Consider the following 11,889-nt stretch of genomic DNA (forward strand, 5'->3'; position numbering starts at 1 on the left):
CACACCATAATTCCTCCTCCACCAAATTTCACACTCGGCACAATGCAGTCCGAAATGCACCGTTCTCCTGGCAACCTCCAAACCCAGACTAGATCATCAGATTGCCAGATGGAAAAGCGTGATTCATCACTCCAGAGAACAAGTCTCCACTGCTCTCGAGTCCAGTGGCGACGTGCTTTACACCACTGCATCCCACGCTTTGCATTGGACTTGGTGATGCATGGCTTAGATGCAGCTGCTCGCTCATGGAAACCCATTCCATGAAGCTCCCTGTGTACTGTACGTGGGCTAATTGGAAGGTCACATGAAGTTTGGAGCTCTGTAGCAACTGACTGTGCAGAAAGTCTTTGCACTATGCGCTTCAGCATCCGCTGACCCCCCTCTGTCAGTTTACGTGGCCTACCACTTGGTGGCTGAGTTGCTGTTGTTCCCAAACTCTTCCATTTTCTTATAATAAAGCCGACTGTTGACTTTGGAATATATAGGAGCGAGGAATAATCACGACTGGATTTGTTGCGTAGGTGGCATCCTATGACAGTTCCACGCTGGAAATCACTGAGAGCGGCCAATTCTTTCACAAATGTTTGTAGAAACAGTCTCAATGCCTAAGTGCTGGATTGTATACACCTGTGGCCGGCCCAAGTGATTAGGACACCCGATTCTCATCATTTGGATGGGTGGCCAAATACTTTTGGCAATATAGTGTATGTCTAAATCAACAACATTGTACTTGCATTTTGTGTTGAAATACTTGAGAGAAACAACAGTTTCTAGGTACAGACACTATACTGTAATAAATCTGAAATCACTAGAAAATACCAAAGTTCTGTTCGTTTCTGGCTGAATCCTGTGTATAGGATGCACATTTTCAGCTCTTTGTTCCCCAGCTCTAGTGTTGAGTAGTCTTTAATCCGCTGGGATAGGTTGTTATTGTTTTGCATCCCCTGTCATCCTAATACCCTCCATCCCCTAGAGAGGAGTTGTACAGTCTAATGGCGTGTGGGACAAAGGAGTTTTTGAGTCTATTACCCGTATTTTCCGCACTATAAGCCGCGCCTAAAAACCACAAATTTTCACAAAAGCTGACAGTGCGGCTTATAACCCGGTGCGCCTTATATGTGGATTAATATAAATATTTATTTTCATAAAGTTTCGGTCTCGCAACTACGGTAAACAGCCGCCATCTTTTTTCCCCGTAGAAGAGGAAGCGCTTCTTCTTCTATGGTAAGCAACTGCCAAGGTAAGCACCCGCCCCCGTAGAAGAGGAAGCGCTTCTTCTTCTACGGTAAGCAACCACCCGCACCCGTAGAAGAAGAAGCGTGCGGGTATTACGTTTCATTTCCTTTGTGTGTTTACATCTGTAAAGACCACAAAATGGCTCCTACTAAGCGACACGCGTATAACGCAGAATTTAAACTTAAGGCAATAAGTCATGCCGAAGAACACGGAAATAGAGCAGCAGCAAGAGAATATAACATAAGCCGGCCATTTTGGATCCCGTATTCGCCCAACTTTTTAATTCGGACACCGAAGGAGAAGAATTCGAGGGATTTATGAATGAAGAATAACTTCAGAAAGTGAGCGTTATGTTTATTTTGTGTGTTGTGACATTAACGTTCGAGCAACATTAAGTTATTGATGTTGATGTTATTGCTCTGCACTATTTTGAATTTTACTATGTTTGTGATTGCACATTTGCACATTACCGTACATTTTGGGAGTGAACAGAGTTGTTAGAACGCTGGTTTTTAATATATTATTAAAGTTTGACTGACCTATCTGACTGTTTTTTTGACATTCCCTTTAGCGCAGTTAGATGCGGCTTATAACACGGGGCGGCTTATAGGTGGACAAAGTTTTGAAATATGCCGTTCATTGAAGGCGCGCTTATAACCCAGGGCGGCTTATGGTGCGGAAAATACGGTAGTCCTGCAATTGGGATGAAGCAGTCTAGCACTGAACAGGCTCCTCTGGCTACTGACAACGGTATGCAGAGGGTGACTGGCACCATCCAGGATGCTCACTAGTTTTTCCACAGTCTTCTTCTCTGCTACCGTCACCAGTGAGTCCAGTTTTATTCCGATCATAGAACCGGCCCGCCTGATCAGTTTCTCCAGTCTGGAGCTGTCCTTCTTAGATATACTGCCCCCCCCCCCAGCACACTACCATGTAGTAGAGAACACTGGCAACCACAGACTGGTAGTACATCCAAAAGAGTTTTTTACAAATGTTGAAGGAGTGCAGCCTCCTCAGGAAGTACAGCCTGCTCTGTCCTTTCCTGTACAAGTGGTCTGTGTTAACAGTCCAGTCCAGTTTATTGTCCACCCACACCCCTAGGTACTTGAATGAGTCCACGGTCTGTACCTCGACTCCCTCGATCACAATAGGTTGTGACCTTAGACTCGACCTCCCAAAGTCAATGACCAGCTCCTTGGTCCATGGACTGAGAGGCTACCGTTCACGAAGGAAGCCCTTGCTCCAGAAGCCACACCTTAAGGCTCGTCTAAAGTTTGCTGCTAATCACATGAATAAAGATAAGACCGTCTGGAGAAAAGTTCTGTGGTCAGACTAAACTAAAATTGAGCTGTTTGGCCACAATTCCCAGCAATATGTTTGTAGGAGAGAAGGTGAGGCCTTTAATCCCAGGAACACAAATCCTACCGTCAAGCATGGTGGTGGTAGTATTATGCTCTGGGCCTGTTTTGCTGCCAATGGAACTGGTGCTTTACAGAGAGTAAATGGGACAATGTAAAAGGAGGATTACCTCCAAATTCTTCAGGACAAGCTAAAATCATCAGCCGGAAGGTTGGGTCTTGGGCGCAGTTGGGTGTTCCAATAGGACAATGACCCCAAACACACGTCAAAAGTGGTAAAGGAATGGTTAAATCAGGCTAGAATTAAGAGTTGTAGAAATGATTGGAAACTCAAGACAGCCGTGACATTATGTTCTTTACACGTGTATGTAAACTTTTGACCACGACTGTATGTTGTTGTTTTTGTAATATTTATTTATGACTCAAAGTTGATACACTGTAATAGCAAGGGAGGCAATTGGAAGGAAAACAAGTGGGTCTAGGCTCTGGTGTTGACTGTGACTAAGTGGTTTGAGTCTTACTGAAGGTTTTACGATATATATATATATATATATAAGTTTTACGAAAAAAGTCCAAAGTCACGGGAGGGCGGAGGGAGGATAAGGCTGAGGGCCGCCAGGCCAAGTGTCCTCGCAACCAGCGGGGAAGAGTCAGGTGGCGACGGCGAGTTGAACGCCGCCGCAATTGGCGAGGCGGTCGCCCATGGAACGGCCACATCCGTGGCCAACGTGAGGTCCATGGCTGCCTGTGCGTCAGGACAGCTGGGAGTCGCGGAGGCGACGATGCTGGAGACGCATCCAAAGCCGTGGGACCGCCCGCCGGAGACAAGGAAGACAATGTCGTCGGCGTGGGCAGAGCCAGAGACGAAGAAGACGATGTCGTCGGCGGAGCCAGAGACGAGGAAGACGATGTCGTCGGAGTGGGCGGAGCCAGAGGGAGGGCCCACCTGGGTTGATGGCGGCGTCCACAGGCCCCCCGGGGTTAAAAGTAGCTGTGCCTCCCCAGCTGCACAGCTACTCATAGCCCCCCACCCTCAAGGGTCGGATCCAAGACGTCCCCACATAGGCCCACAGACGACATAGATGGGTGGGAGGAAGCTTGAAACGATGCTAAAGCTCTCGGTTTGGCCATCAACCCCAGAATTCTGTCAAGCCTCTCCACCATAAAAATCTCCGCCATAGAAATCTCTGCGGGGTTCTTATTTGGCTGGAGTATTCTGTCAGGAAGTGTTGGTGACGCACCCCAAGATGCAGAGATGGCAGGCTTGATGCAGGAAAACAGGACTCCGGAACCAGCATACAGGAACCAGGAAACAGGCAAACTGGAAACAGTTAACACAAACCAGCATACAGGAAACAGCAAACAAGAGACGAGGAACCAGGGAGAACTGGAGACAGCAAACAGTCCACAACATATAGCTAGTAATACTCCAGCACTGACTGGAGGGCGAGGCAGGTATAAATAGTGGCATAATTGGCAATTGCCACCAGGTGTGCCAGACTGCCAATCAGGTACAGTGTCATGTCTGTATTATTATGTTTTGTTTTAAGTCATGTTTTGTTTAGTTTCTGTCTTTTCACTCCCTTGTCTGGTCACCATAGCAACCATTAGTTTTCACCTGTCACGTCACGCACCTGTTTCACGCTTTGAGTCACGCACCTGCTTTCACTAATCATGTCCATAGTATTTAAGTTCATTAATTTTCTGTTGTTCGGCCTGACGACCTCACCCCATATATGCTTCTGCACACCCTTATGATCCTTGCTGCTCTTTTTTCATGCCGGTTCCATGCCAAGTAAGTTTTTGTTTATCAAGCCACAGTTTATGTTTTGTTTAATTGTTCATAGTTTCCGCCACTGTGCGCGCTTTGGTTTGATCCTTTTTTGTAGTTCTAGTGTTTCAATAAATCATGTACCTTCATTCCCGTCTCGCCCGTGCCAACTTTCCGTTGCATCCCGGAAAAGCAAACTCCCAAGATCAAGTCGTGACAGTAGGTCGTCAGCAGACCCGCTTTTCCGCACCTAAGTTGGCCGAGTTGGACATTTTGGACGAGGCTTCTTGGGCGGTCCTGTGCGCGATGGAGGATGAAACTCTGCGCTACTCCTCCGTGGAGTACAGAGACTCCATTTGGTCCCAGGAATGCGGGGACGCAGCGCAGTGCCGGAAGCGCCGCTCCCGACGAAGGACTTCAGGAAGAACTTCCGCGAGCCAGCAGGACACGCCGCTCCCACAAGCCCCTCCCCCTCCGGGCGTAAGCAAGCAGCAGCCAGCCCGGCTTCGCCCGGATGACGTCAAAGACCAGGATTTTTTTTTTCTGAATTCTTTTTCTTTTGATTCCCCGCTCCCCAGGACTCAAGCCACACCCAAGACACAAAACAATTTTTTTTCACCCACTCAATCCCAGGTACAAAAAAGACAATTTGGACAATTTAATGGGGAAGTTTCTGCCCTCCTCCGCCCACCCCTACAGAGAGTTCCAGACCGCAGGGAGCGCGTCTGGTATCCGCCCCTTGAGGGGGGGGCTAGGGCTGGGAATTGTTCAGGTGGGGTGGCTCAGCATCACCATGTCAAGCCACAGCCTCCCTCACGGCCGCACCACCAGTCTTCCGACCTGTCAAGCCACAGCCTCCAGCACGACCGCCCTCACCAGTCTTCCGACCCGTCAAGCCACAGCCTCCAGCACGACCGCCCTCACCAGTCTTTTACCATGCCAAGCCGCAACCCCCAGCTAGACCACCTCCACCTGCACTGCACCAGTAGCTGCACCACGGCTAGCGCCAAGGCTAGCACCAGAGCCACGGCTAGCACCTGTCGTTGCTCCACGGCTAGCACCAGTAGCTGCACCATGGCTAGCGCCAAGTCTAGCACCAGAGCCACGGCTAGCACCTGTCGCTGCTTCACGGCTAGCACCAGTAGCTGCACCACGGCTAGCGCCAAGGCTAGCACCAGAGCCACGGCTAGCACCTGTCGTTGCTCCACGGCTAGCACCAGTAGCTGCACCACGGCTAGCGCCAAGGCTAGCACCAGAGCCACGGCTAGCACCTGTCGCTGCTTCACGGCTAGCACCAGTAGCTGCACCACGGCTAGCGCCAAGGCTAGCACCAGAGCCACGGCTAGCACCTGTCGCAGCTCCACGGCTAGCACCTGTCGCCGCACCAAGGCTAGCACCTGTCGCCGCACCAAGGTTAGCACCAGCTCCATGTCAAGACCAAGACCCTCCACGCCAAGTCCAAGACCAAGACCCTCCACGCCAAGACCAAGACCCTCCACGCCAAGACCAAGACCCTCCACGCCAAGACCAAGACCCTCCACGCCAAGTCCAAGACCCTCCACGCCAAGTCCAAGACCAAGACCCGCCATGCCAAGACCAAGACCAAGACCCGCCATGCCAAGACCAAGACCAAGACCAAGACCCGCCATGCCAAGACCAAGACCAAGACCCGCCATGCCAAGACCAAGACCCGCCATGCCAAGACCAAGACCAAGACCCGCCATGCCAAGACCAAGACCAAGACCCGCCATGCCAAGACCAAGACCAAGACCTAGACCAAGACCAAGACCCGCCATGCCAAGACCAAGACCCGCCATGCCAAGACCAAGACCCGCCATGCCAAGACCAAGACCCGCCATGCCAAGACCAAGACCCGCCATGCCAAGACCAAGACCCGCCATGCCAAGACCAAGACCTGCCATGCCAAGACCAAGACCCACGCCAAGACCAAGACCTATACCAAGACCCACGCCGAGCTTTGCCGCCTGACGCGCCACGCCGAGCTTCGCCGCCTGACTCACCACGCCAAGCCACGCCTGCCACGATGACGACGCGCCTGCCTTTTCGTCGGCCACGGATATGGCCGCTACCTGGTCGCCCGCCACGCCAAGTGCGCCCACCTCCCAGTCGGCCACGAATGTGGCCATTCCCTGGGCGCCCGCCTCGCCTGCTGCAGCGGCGTTCCACTCGCCGCCGCCACCTAACTCTGCCCCGGTGGATACGGGGACACGTGGTCTGGCGACCCACCGCCATGTCCCCCTCCCGCCCTCCCATGACTTTTGTTAAGTTTTTTTTTCTTGAACATCTGGTATCTGTCCTTAAGGGAGGGGCTCTGTCATGTCTGTATTATCATGTTTTGTTTTAAGTCATGTTTTGTTTAGTTTCTGTCTTTTCACTCCCTTGTCTGGTCACCATAGCAACCATTAGTTTTCACCTGTCACGTCACGCACCTGTTTCACGTTTTGAGTCACGCACCTGCTTTCACTAATCATGTCCATAGTATTTAAGTTCATTCATTTTCTGTTGTTCGGCCTGACGACCTCACACCACATTTATGCTCGACACATTTCTAACTCCTTTTCATGTCCATCATTCACGCTGCTCCTTTTTTGTCCATGCCAAGTAAGTTTTCTTTATTCAAGCCATAGTTTGTAAGTTTTGTTTAATTGTTCATAGTTTCTGCCAATGTGCAAGTTTTGTGTTTATAGTCTAGTTTTGTTTCTCCGCCACTGTGCGCGCTTTTCGTTTATTCCTTTTTTTTGATAAATATAAATAAATCATGTACCTTCATTCCCGGAAAAGCACACATCCAAGATCAAGCCTTGACATACAGGTGAGGGAAAATAGCGCTCAGGGAGACAAGCAGGAAACTGAACCAAAATAAGAGCGCTGACAGGAAATAAAACATAAACACAGAAGAAAAACTCAAACATAACCAAACTGTCAGTGACAAGCCTGACATAAATAAACATTTACATAATCTTTCTGTGTAAATATCTCATTTCACAACGTATATATCTGCGGCTTATGCAACTAAGATATTGAAAAATATGTTTTCCTCTAAAATGTAGTCGGTACGGCTTATATAGTCCTAAAATATTGTAATTGCATGTGTTAATTAAATTATTAAGTAGTATGTGTCCTCTTCCTTCTCATTTTCCCAAGTTGTCTTGAACTGATTTTTTTAATTTAACATCCACATCCGGCATGAAGGTTTCTTAAGGTTCCAGGTTCCAAAAACCTTTGGAACAGCAAGCTTGACAGTGTAGGTACTGTAGTTGTACTAACAAGCATGATGTGCTGCGCGTAACATGATCGATATTATAGTGACTTACTCGATGGTCTGTTTGGTCCAGCTGGCCAGATACGTTTTTTTCAAGTTGAAATTGGATAACCACATAATTTACTGTAGGTCTGCATAGTTTGGCTCCAAGTTCCACATTTATACCCCCAGGTCACGCCGACCTCACTCTCTCGGCTTTCGTCTGCTCCGGCGTTTCACACTCTTCTTGGTTCGCGGTTCTAGAAGCAGCAGTTCATCCTCAGTATATTCAGCTTCAAAAAGATACGGCTGGGAATCCTCATTTTCCCAAAAATAGTCGTCTTTGTTGTCTGTTGCCAAGTCTGCCACGGTTAGATCTGCTATGATGTTGCCGGAAGTCGGAAGTCCGTTGCTATGGAAACAAAAATAAACGCGCTGGGGAAAGAAGTGATCAAATGATCAAAATATGGTAAATATTGTACATATTACATATTGTTATGAAGGTGTCTGTTACTACATTATATATATACTTGCAGTGTGTATATTATACATATGACATATTGTTATGAAGGTGTTTGTTGCTACATTATATATATACTTGCAGTGTGTATATTGTACATATTACATATTGTTATGAAGGTGTCTGTTACTACATTATAATATACTTGCAGTGTGTATATTGTACATATTACACATTGTTATGAAGGCATCTGCTACTACATTATATATGTACTTGCAGTGTGTATATAAAACATATTACATATTGTTATGAAAGTGTCTGTTACTACATTATATATATACTTGCAGTGTGTATATTGTACATATTACATATTGTTATGAAGGTGTCTGTTACTACATTATAATATACTTGCAGTGTGTATATTGTGCATATTACATATTGTTATGAGTGTGTCTGTTACTACATTATATATATACTTGCAGTGTGTATATTGTACATATTACATATTGTTATGAAGGTGTCTGTTACTACATTATAATATACTTGCAGTGTGTATATTGTACATACCGTATTTTCCGCACCATAAGGCGCCCTGGGTTATAAGCCGCGCCTTCAATGAACGGCATATTTCAAAACTTTGTCCACCTATAAGCCGCCCCGTGTTGTAAGCCGCATCTAACTGCGCTAAAGGAATGTCAAAAAAACAGTCAGATAGGTCAGTCAAACTTTAATAATATATTAAAAACCAGCGTGATGTGGGCGTGCATGGAATCGTATATCAACATGGACGGAGCTGCTGAAAAAAGCCACCCGGCCTCTTCGCGTAAACTTAAACTTACCTTAACCACTCGCTCATCTTTTCTTCATCCATCCCTTCGAGTTAGCTTTTATGATGACGCCGGCTGGAAAGGTCTCTTTTGGCAAGGTCTTCCTTTTGAATATCACCATGGGTGGACGTTTCTGGCCATTAGCATGGCAAGCTAGAACCACAGTGAAGGATGACTTCTCATTCCCTGTGGTGCGGATATTCACCGTACGTGCTCCCGTTGTATCCACAGTGCGGTTCACAGGAATATCAGTTGCTGTGAAATAGTAATCCGTGTGCGGATGGAGAGATTGCGTCTTTTCATGAACCGGATCCCTGTCACTTGGTAGGAGCCATTTTGTGGTCTTTACAGATGTAAACACACAAAGGAAATGAAACGTACGGTATATCCGCGCGCTTTTTCTTCTTCTACGCGGGCGGGTGGTTGCTTACAGTAGAAGAAGAAGCGCTTCCTGTTCTATGGGGGCGGGTGCTTACCTTGGCGGTTGCTTGCGTAGAAGAAGAAGCGCTTCCTGTTCTACCGGGAAAAAAGATGGCGGCTGTTTACCGAAGTTGCGAGACCGAAACTTTATGAAAATGAATCTTAATATTTATCCATATATAAAGCGCACCGGGTTATAAGGCGCACTGTCAGCTTTTGAGAAAATTTGTGGTTTTTAGGTGCGCCTTATAGTGCGGAAAATACGGTATTACATATTGTTATGAAGGTGTGTGTTACTACATTATAATATACTTGCAGTGTGTATATGAAACATATTACACATTGTTATGAAGGTATCTATTACTACATTATATATATACTTGCAGTGTGTATATAAAACATGTTACATATTGTTATGAAGGTGTCTGTTACTACATTATATATATACTTGCGGTGTGTATATAAAACATATTACACATTGTTATGAAGGTGTCTGTTACTACATTATATATATACTTGCAGTGTGTATATAAAACATATTACATATTGTTATGAAGGTGTCTGTTACTACATTATAATATACTTGCAGTGTGTATATTGTACATATTACATATTGTTATGAAGGTGTCTGTTACTACATTATAATATACTTGCAGTGTGTATATAAAACATATTACACATTATTATGAAGGTATCTGTTACTACATTATATATATACTTGCAGTGTGTATATAAAACATATTACATTTTGTTATGAAGGTGTCTGTTACTACATTATATATATACTTGCGGTGTGTATATTGTACATATTACATATTGTTATGAAGGTGTCTGTTACTACATTATAATATACTTGCAGTGTGTATATTGTACATATTACATATTGTTATGAAGGTGTTTGTTACTACATTATATATATACTTGCAGTGTGTATATAAAACATATTACATATTGTTATGAAGGTGTCTGTTACTACATTATAATATACTTGCAGTGTGTATATTATTGTACATATTACATAATGTTATGAAGGTATCTGTTACTACATTATATATATACTTGCAGTGTGTATATAAAACATATTACATATTGTTATGAAGGTGTCTGTTACTACATTATAATATACTTGCAGTGTGTATATAAAACATATTACACATTGTTATGAAGGTATCTATTACTACATTATATATACACTTGCAGTGTGTATATAAAACATATTACATATTGTTATGAAGGTGTCTGTTACTACATTATATATATACTTGCGGTGTGTATATAAAACATATTACACATTGTTATGAAGGTGTCTGTTACTACATTATATATATACTTGCAGTGTGTATATAAAACATATTACATATTGTTATGAAGGTGTCTGTTACTACATTATAATATACTTGCAGTGTGTATATTGTACATATTACATATTGTTATGAAGGTGTCTGTTACTACATTATAATATACTTGCAGTGTGTATATAAAACATATTACACATTATTATGAAGGTATCTGTTACTACATTATATATATACTTGCAGTGTGTATATAAAACATATTACATTTTGTTATGAAGGTGTCTGTTACTACATTATATATATACTTGCGGTGTGTATATTGTACATATTACATATTGTTATGAAGGTGTCTGTTACTACATTATAATATACTTGCAGTGTGTATATTGTACATATTACACATTGTTATGAAGGTGTTTGTTACTACATTATATATATATTTGCAGTGTGTATATAAAACATATTACATATTGTTATGAAGGTGTCTGTTACTACATTATAATATACTTGCAGTGTGTATATTATTGTACATATTACATAATGTTATGAAGGTATCTGTTACTACATTATATATATACTTGCAGTGTGTATATAAAACATATTACATATTGTTATGAAGGTGTCTGTTACTACATTATATATATACTTGCGGTGTGTATATAAAACATATTACACATTGTTATGAATGTGTCTGTTACTACATTATATATATATATACTCGCAGTGTGTATGTAAAACGTTGAGAGGATTTTAAGTTGTTTTAGAGGGCTTTGAAGGCTACAACGGTGACTCCCATTAGCCGCATTTTGCAAGCCTTTTTTTTTTATCATCTTGAGAATCCTAAAAAAAAAGGAGACGTGTGTTCTTGTCTCTCATGATTGTGGGAAAAAAAAGTGCTGTGTCCCTTTTAAGTTTGATGGCTTTGTATATGCCACCCGATCGCCTCCCTAGGGAGGTGTTTAGGGCACGTCCGACCGGTAGGAGGCCACGGGGAAGACCCAGGACACGTTGGGAAGACTATGTCTCCCGGCTGGCCTGGGAACGCCTCGGGGAAAGGGAAGTCTGGGCTTCCCTGCTTAGGCTGCTGCCCCCGCGACCCGACCTCGGATAAGCGGAAGAAGATGGATGGATGGATGGATGGATGGATGGATGACTTTGTATATACACTGAGACAAAGTCTAAGTTCATTATGTTCATTGTGTTTTGGAAACAGCACCATTTTGTTCCTCAGAATTTTCAACTAACTTGAGGTGTTCTGTC

Source organism: Nerophis lumbriciformis, linkage group LG16 (assembly GCF_033978685.3).
Source record: "Nerophis lumbriciformis linkage group LG16, RoL_Nlum_v2.1, whole genome shotgun sequence".
In the NCBI taxonomy this organism is placed as follows: Eukaryota; Metazoa; Chordata; class Actinopteri; order Syngnathiformes; family Syngnathidae; genus Nerophis; species Nerophis lumbriciformis.